Below are 9229 nucleotides of genomic sequence, written 5' to 3'. Positions count from 1 at the left end.
GCCCACACTAACCCATGGTGTCCATACTAACCCATGATGTCCCTACTAACCCATGGTGCCCACACTCACACCCATGATGTCCATACTAACCCATGGTGCCCACACTAACCCATGATGTCCATACTAACCCATGGTACCCACACTAACCCATGGTGCCCACACTAACCCATGGTGTCCATACTAACCCATGGTGCCCACACTAACCCATGGTGTCCATACTAACCCATGATGTCCATACTAACCCATGGTGCCCACACTCACACCCATGATGTCCATACTAACCCATGATGTACACACTAACCCACGATGCCCCCGCTAACACCCATGATGTCTATACTAACCCATGGTGCCCACACTAACCCATGATGTACACACTAACCCATGATGCCCCCGCTAACACCCATGATGTCCATACTAACCCATGGTGCCCACACTCACACCCATGATGTCCATACTAACCCATGATGTCCACACTAACCCATGATGTCCACACTAACCCATGATGTACACACTAACCCATGATGTACACAATAACCCATGATGCCCCCGCTAACACCCATGATGTCCATACTAACCCATGGTGCCCACACTAACCCATGGTGCCCACACTAACCCATGATAACCCATGATACATGGTGCACTAACCCATGGTGCCCATAACCCATGATGCCCCCGCTAACACCCATGATGTCCATACTAACCCATGGTGCCCACACTCACACCCATGATGTCCATACTGACTCATGGTGCCCACACTCACACCCATGCTGTCCATACTGACCCATGGTGCCCACACTCACACCCATGATGTCCATACTAACCCATAATGCCCCCACTAACACCCATGATGTCCACACTAACACCCATGATGTCCACACTAACCCATGATGCCCCCACTAACACCCATGATGTCCACACTAACACCCATGATGTACACACTAACCCATGATGCCCCCACTAACACCCATGATGTCCACACTAACACCCATGATGTCCACACTAACCCATGATGCCCCCACTAACACCCATGATGTCCACACTAACACCCATGATGTCCACACTAACCCATAATGCCCCCACTAACACCCATGATGTCCACACTAACACCCATGATGTCCACACTAACCCATGATGCCCCCACTAACACCCATGATGTCCATACTAACCCATGATGTCCACACTAACACCCATGATGTCCACACTAACACCCATGATGTCCATACTAACCCATGATGCCCACACTAACCCATGATGCCCACACTAAGACCCATCACACGGATATAATAGAGAGCATGGTTGTGTGGGCAGGGGACGGATAGAGAGCATGGTTGTGTGGGCAGGGGCCGGATAGAGAGCAAGGTTGTGTGGGCAGGGGCCGGATAGAGAGCATGGTTGTGTGGGCAGGGGACGGATAGAGAGCAAGGTTGTGTGGGCAGGGGCCGGATAGAGAGCATGGTTGTGTGGGCAGGGGACGGATAGAGAGCAAGGTTGTGTGGGCAGGGGCCGGATAGAGAGCATGGTTGTGTGGGCAGGGGCCGGATAGAGAGCATGGTTGTGTGGGCAGGGGCCGGATAGAGAGCATGGTTGTGTGAGGGGCCGGGTATAGAGCATGGTTGTGTGAGCAGGGGCCGGATATAGAGCATGGTTGTGTGAGCAGGGGCCGGATAGCATGGTTGTGTGGGCAGGGGCCGGATAAAGAGCATGGTTGTGTTAGCAGGGGCCGGATAGAGAGCATGCTTGTGTGGCTAGGGGCCGAATAGAGAGCATGGTTGTGTGGTTAGGGGCCGGATAGAGAGCATGGTTGTGTGGGCAAGGGCCGGATAGAGAGCATGGTTGTGTGGGCAAGGGCCGGATAGAGACGGTGTAACGGGCTGATCTCACACAATCTCTGATAGTGTCTCCTTGTAACCCTGGAGGCCAAGAATTCCACTGGAGGTGCCACTTAGGCCTACCTCACACGCTCACATGTATACACGACGCACGCATGTGATCACGCACTATTGAGTACACATGCAAGCACGCGCACGTTCACGGACAGTGTGTGTACAGGACTTAACGTCTCCTGTTAATGGAGTTTAACAGACTGAACCAGGAGCTGGGACTTGACCCCCCTCACCACACACACACACACACACACACACACGAAGAAATAGCGAACACTGACAAGATGAATTAAGACCGGGATCAAGGGGACACAGGTGGATGCTGAAGACACAAATGAAAGGAAATATTTCTTTAGCTTCCGGGTGGTAAAAAAGTGGAATGACTTAGATGAGGCAGTGATGGAGACAAACTTCCTATACACCTTTAACAGATATGCTAAGGCACAGAATTCCAGGGATGCTAATCAGAGTACTGTTTTTATCTGTATTTCTCAGTAAATGGATAGAGAAGCACCTAGTGTTGCAGGAGTGACAATGATGCTCACTATTTGCCTTGGAATAAGTTTATCTGTTCGTCTCTCAAACTAGCCGAGGAAGTACTAGTAAGTAAAACTAAGTCTCTGTCAAATTAGCAAGGGAGGTACTAGTAAGCAAGATTAAGCCTCTGTCAAACTAGCAAGGGATGTACTAGTAAGCAAGATTAAGCCTCTGTCAAACTAGCAAGGGAGGTACTAGTAAGCAAGATTAAGTAAACTAGCAAGGGAGGTAGTAAGCAAGATTAAGCCTAAACTAGCAAGGGATACTAGTAAGCAAGATTAAGCTCTGTCAAACTAGCAAGGGAGGTACAAAGCAAGATTAAGCCTCTGTCAAACTAGCAAGGGAGGTACTAGTAAGCAAGATTAAGCCTCTGTCAAACTAGCAAGGGAGGTACTAGTAAGCAAGATTAAGCCTCTGTCAAACTAGCAAGGGAGGTACTAGTAAGCAAGATTAAGCCTCTGTCAAACTAGCAAGGGAGGTACTAGTAAGCAAGATTAAGCCTGGCTAATAGGCTAGTCTCTTTACAAATTCCTCCCTAAATGTGCATTCCTACTTTCATGTCTGCCTTCACACCATTAAAAGATTTCGTGTTTTCCTACACTCGCAGCCTGATTCTGGGTTAGGCTTGTCTGGTGCTCGCCTGATTAACCAGGCTGTTACTGCCGGCGGCCCGCTGGCCCACATATCCATCATAGCTTAGATGATCTGACACCTGATGGACGTCCATGTCCAGTTTCTCCTTAAAAAATTCTACACTTGTTTCGACAGTGTTTCTGATATCTTGTGGTAGAATGTTAAACATTTTGGATCCTACGAATGTTGATACAATGTTCTCTTATTTCACCCACGGTTTCCATGATTTTTTCACTTGGTTTATTTTACACATGCTCCAGTATCTCTCATTCTATTATGTTACTATGGTAGTGTACTTTCCACGTATATATTATCCCGTATCTCTCGCTCATCCGCTCGAGTGAGGACATATTAAGAACTCTGAGGCGTTCACAGTAATTTAAGCACATTCTGTTATCATGCGGCCGTAAACGATGTGTACATGTTCCAGTCCTGATATCTCGCCTGCCCTGACCGGTACCATCATGGTGTGTACATGTACTTAGTTAATATACTTAGCTACCTTTGGTTATGTGTTGGTTAATAGATCTATTCACTCCAGTCAAGGCACTCCCTGTGATCGTATTTGCTTGGACTTATAATGTCGTGCCAAATAGGTAAAACTGGTCAATTAAAAAGAACGCATTAAAATTAAGTCCTTTCTTAAATTTTCCCTTATACCTTTAATGATATATTTTTTTCATTTATGTTAATGTAAAAATTAATAATTTTTTACCAAAAGAACCTTGGAAAACTTACCTAACCTTATTATAACAAGCGCAATTTAATATAGCCTAATCCAGCTAAATATATTTTAGATAAGTTTACAATAATTTAATAAACAAACGCAATGAAATATATATTTTTTGCATTAGGTTCAGAATGATTTTTGCGAAATTATTGCATACAGAAATTTTCGCTTCCCTTATTCGGCAAGAAGAGCGTTGCTATTGAAGCCAAAATTGCAAGTTTTACCTATTCGGCATGACATATATACATGCAAGACAAGACAGCTCTGGATCTTTCACACTCGTGCGTCATCAGGAGCTACACAGTATTCCAAGATAGCAACAGATAGCAGGGTTGAAGGTATCAATGTCAGCCCATGACACTGACATGGGCTGTCACTGAAGATATCGCTGACCCATGTCAGAGTGGAGCGTGAGCGTCGTCAGCCGCCCAGCCTCCACCTCCTGTCCCCTCACTTCCCGTTTCTGAGTAAGGGAAGGGAGAGCACCTCAGAGGGTTACCTGGTTACCTGGAGGTTATTCCGGGGATCAACGCCCCCGCGGCCCGGTCCATGACCAGGCCTCCCGATGGATCAGGGCCTGATCAACTAGGCTGTTACTGCTGGCCGCACGCAGTCCAACGTATGAGCCACAGCCCGGCTGATCCGGCACTGACTTTAGGTATCTGTCCAGCTCTCTCTTGAAGGCAGCCAGGGGCTTATTGGCAATTTCCCTAATGCTTGATGGGAGGCTGTTGAACAGTTTTGGGCCCCGGACACTTATGGTGTTTTCCCTTAGTGTACCAATGGCGCCCCTACTTTTAATTGGGGGCATTTTGCATCGCCTGCCCAGTCTTTTACTTTCGTAGGGAGTGATTTCTGTGTGCAGATTTGGGGCCATTCCTTCCAGGATTTTCCAAGTGTAGATTATGATGTATCTCTCCCTCCTGCGTTCCAACGAGTACAAGTCAAGTGCTTCCAAGCGTTCCCAGTAGTTAAGGTGCTTGACAGAACTTATACGTGCAGTAAAGGATCTCTGTACACTCTCTAGATGTGCGATTTCACCTGCTTTGAATGGAGATGTTAATGTACAGCAGTATTCCAGCCTAGAGAGAACAAGTGATTTGAAAAGGATCATCACTGGCTTGGCATCTCTCGTTTTGAACGTTACACAAAACAAGTCACAGAATAACAAGGAAAAGCGGTAGTCGGCCCAAAATTACATCTGATCGATATCAACTGACGTATGGAATCATTTTAACTTACTGGCTGATACACGCACATACTGAGGCTTTATGTAACTTTGCATTTATATACGAATCAGATGTGCTAGCTGACTGGCTTGGGCCAGTAGGTGACTTGGACCTGCCTAGCTGGGGCCAGTAGGCCTGCTGCAGTGCTCCTTTATGTTGTTACCCTATACTATCATACGTTAAAGAATGTTCCAGAATGTACCAGCAGTTAGTTGCCCATTGGTATTCCCCCTTATGTACGATGGGAGGCTATTGAATAGTCTTGGTCCCCTTACACTTGTTGTTTTGCCTCTGCTTTCCTAGGAAGTGATTTCTGTGTGCAGGGATACCAACAAACCCCTGGTTTTCATCAAAACAGTTCCTGATCAGCTGGGATGTGGTGCATACGGGCTGGTGGGCACCAACAGCTTGATGGATCAGTCCAGCAACCAGGAGGTCTGGCCTGGGACCGGGCCGCGGGGGCCCAGACCTCCGGAAGTAACTCCAGGTAAACTCAGGTAGAGTGTAGGTAACTTACACATGCATTGCTGTGTAGGACAATTCTGATCTCCAAAGTCTACAAAAGTACCCTAAAGTGCGGCCAGCAGTAACAGCCTGGTTGATCAGGCCCTGATCCACTGGGAGGCCTGGTCGTGGACCGGGTCGCGGGGGCGTTGATCCCCGGAATAACCTCCAGGTAGACTCCAGGAATGTATGTTACAAGTGTGTATGTTTTGTATATATAAGAGATAAGATAAGATAAGATTTCGTTCGGATTTTTAACCCCGGAGGGTTAGCCACCCAGGATAACCCAAGAAAGTCAGTGCGTCATCGAGGACTGTCTAACTTATTTCCATTGGGGTCCTTAATCTTGTCCCCCAGGATGCGACCCACACCAGTCTACTAACACCCAGGTACCTATTTGCTGCTAGGTGAACAGGACAATAGGTGTAAGGAAACGTGTCGGAATTTCCACCCGCCGGGAATCGAACCCGGGCCCTCCGTGTGTGAAGCGGGAGCTTTAGCCACCAGACCATTTATAAGTGCATGTTAATGTACGTATACATGTACATGTGTGAATGTGTGTATGACTCAAGAAATCGTAATGACACGATTGCAAACAAACCATACCCCCGGCTGGAATTAAACCCGCGGTCATAAAGTCTCAAAACTCCAGCCCGTCGCGTTAGCCACTAGACCAGCTAGCCACAATAAGATTCATCCAACTAGGTATATTTCTACACCATAGGAAGGTTAGCACAGGCACCACTGTGACCACAAATGCAAGTTTTTACAGACGAATCTCCAGCTAACTTTCCTATGGTGTAGAAATATACCTAGTTGGATGAATCTTATTGTGGCTAGCTGGTCTAGTGGCTAACGCGACGGGCTGGAGTTTTGAGACTCTATGACCGCGGGTTCAATCCCGGCCGGGGGTATGGTTTAATGTGTGTATGTTTAGATACATGTGTGAGTGTGTGTATTCGTGTTTGTATGAATGTTACTTATTTACCAGTTGCCAGAGATACATGTCAATGGACACTTGGCCTATTTTATGTTAGTTACTAGTTGTCAAACTGTGTGTGTGTGTGTGGTTACATTTCACTATGACGGACGATTGATCTGCTAGTTCCTAGTTGTAGTATTCTACTTTCCTGAAACTCTTTTGCTAGTTCCTTTTTTTTTTTTTTGGTTAAGCTGTTAGAGAAAACAGTTATATTTTTTTTACATTCTCCTTATTTAATACTTTTTTAGCTAAGTTACTAACTTCATCATGCTCCTGGAGGCCTTTGATGAGTTCTGAGTCTTTCCACTCCAGGAGCCCGGCCATGGGCCAGGCTCGTAATTATAGTCTCTTAATAATTTGTGTATATCTGTGCCTAGCTTCATACACAAGCACGATACACTCAGGTCTCAGGCTATATAGTGCAAGCAATGAAACAAGAGTGTCTGTTACAATTACACTCTCTGATGTGGCAGCTTGCACAGACTTGAGAACAACCAGTATGGTAAATAGTTCAGTTTGTCAGGTGGAAACCCAGTTACCATAATTCAGAAAATGTCTGTATTGTAGTAACCATCAGGCTAGTTTACGATAACAACACATCCCGGCCTCCCACTGTCAGGGTTAGGGAAGCCATTAGCGTAGATAGTCTGTGTGATAGTATTTTTTGTCTGCTGGTCATGTTCCAGACCACTGAATTTAGTAAGTAGTCACAGAAGAGGATTTATGCATGATTAGTTTCTTGGGAGAGTACTGTAGGTGGGCGCAGTGATATCTTACGCTGCTGTCTGTCAGGGTGACGGGAAATGCCGCCGTTTCCTGGCATAACACAGTTCGTGTAATTTAAATATTTTTATTTGTGGCTGAGTATTTAAATTCATCTTGAGTACTATCATGGCGGTGATTTCAGGTATTCCATCTGCAACATTTGGTATACCTAATTCTTTCCTCAAATTAAGCATTTTGATGGTTATAGGACTACCAGGAATAATGCTAAGGGCTTCAATTTGTGTTTTCGAGTGTTTCAATGGTTGTACTGTCTTGCAGAACAGAAACTGGTATATGGTAATGTATCTCCGACCTTATATACGCTAAATAAATAATTTTGACAATCCTGTCATTTGCACCGTAGTTAGTTTTGTACCCTGCAACACTTTTGACACCTTCAAGTCTCGGTTTACAGTGTTGGTTAATTACATTCACAGCTGTTAGAGTACACGGATTAGTAATACGTAGATATTTATGATACATAATAGGCCTACCATTAATCATTGATAGTTCACTGTCACAGTTACCAATAAGAGTGTTCAACACTTCTCGTCTTTTCTACAGAAATTAAAAGGCCAAGATTACCACAGTCTGTCTGTACATGATCGAGTTTTTTGAATTCCCCATAATTTTTTAAGCATGTTCAAGAATATCAGAATAGATAACTGTGATATAAATATAGATTTGGACAGAACACTGATTAATATGTTAAAGCAAGACTAAATACACCGTCTTAAGGAGTGCCAAGTTTCACTTTTTTTTTTTAACCCAGAAAGAATGCAGCTGAGTTTCTCTTGGTGAGATAACCAACAATTCCCTGTAAAATCAGACCACTTGCATCAATTTTAGCTAATTCATACAAAGTAATTTTTAATTTGGTACACTTTTATCATTTGTGAATTCACTGATATTAAGAACATAAGAAAAAAGGAACACTGCTACAGGCCTACTGGCCCATGCGAGGCAAGTCCAAGTCTCCTACCGGCTTAAGCCAATGCCCTAACCTATTTACGTCAGATCACATTCACTTAAGGAGTACGGCATCTGACCTAGTAGCACAAGCTAGTCAGGTCCAACTCGCACCCACTCATGTATTTATCTAACCTATTTCTAAAAATGAGGTAATCAGTCCCTCAACCTACTTCCACATTGAACAAATGTGACACCACCTATGACTGCTGCACCTCTCCTGCCATACGGTTTATAAGCTGCTTCTCCGCTCATATGCCGTATTCTACTCAAGATTGATGGACTGAACACATCGACTCAAGGTTGAGGGACTGATTACCTCATTCTCCTCCTGTTCAAGTTTCTCCTATGTATGGACTGATGAAGCCACTGTGTGGCGAAACGTTTCCTCAATAAAGATACCCAAGAGTTGCACATGTGTCTAATTTATCAACATGTCGGTTCTCTGAACCATTCATCTACAAATCTGCGTTCTTACTTCTACTAGTGACCTACATCTCACCTCCTGGCGCTATATAAGGCTCCATCCTGTCACTTCAACTCCATATTGTTTCAGACTATGGAACAATGCTCTTCTCCAGACTGAGGGACTGACCACCTCAAAACTTTAAGGGTGATGGACTGATTACATCGTCTTCAAGTCTCTTCTGCTTCTATCAACTTTTCTGTACTCGACTGAAGAAGCCTACTGTGTAGGCGAAACGTTTCGAAATAAAGATACCTAACTGTTGCATATGTGTCTTACCTAACAACCAAGGTTACCATACAGCCTTAATGATCCTGGTGTAGTCGGTTTACCTGGAGTTTACCTGGAGAGAGTTCCGGGGGTCAACGCCCCCACGGCCCGGTCTGTGACCAGGCCTCCTGGTGGATCAGAGCCTGATCAACCAGGCTGTTGCTGCTGGCTGCACGCAAACCAACGTACGAGCCACAGCCCGGCTGATCAGGGACTGACTTTAGGTGCTTGTCCAGTGCCAGCTTGAAGACTGCCAGGGGT

This window comes from Cherax quadricarinatus, chromosome 15, assembly GCF_038502225.1.
Source record: "Cherax quadricarinatus isolate ZL_2023a chromosome 15, ASM3850222v1, whole genome shotgun sequence".
NCBI lineage: Eukaryota > Metazoa > Arthropoda > Malacostraca > Decapoda > Parastacidae > Cherax > Cherax quadricarinatus.
This window is presented reverse-complemented; position numbering follows the sequence as displayed.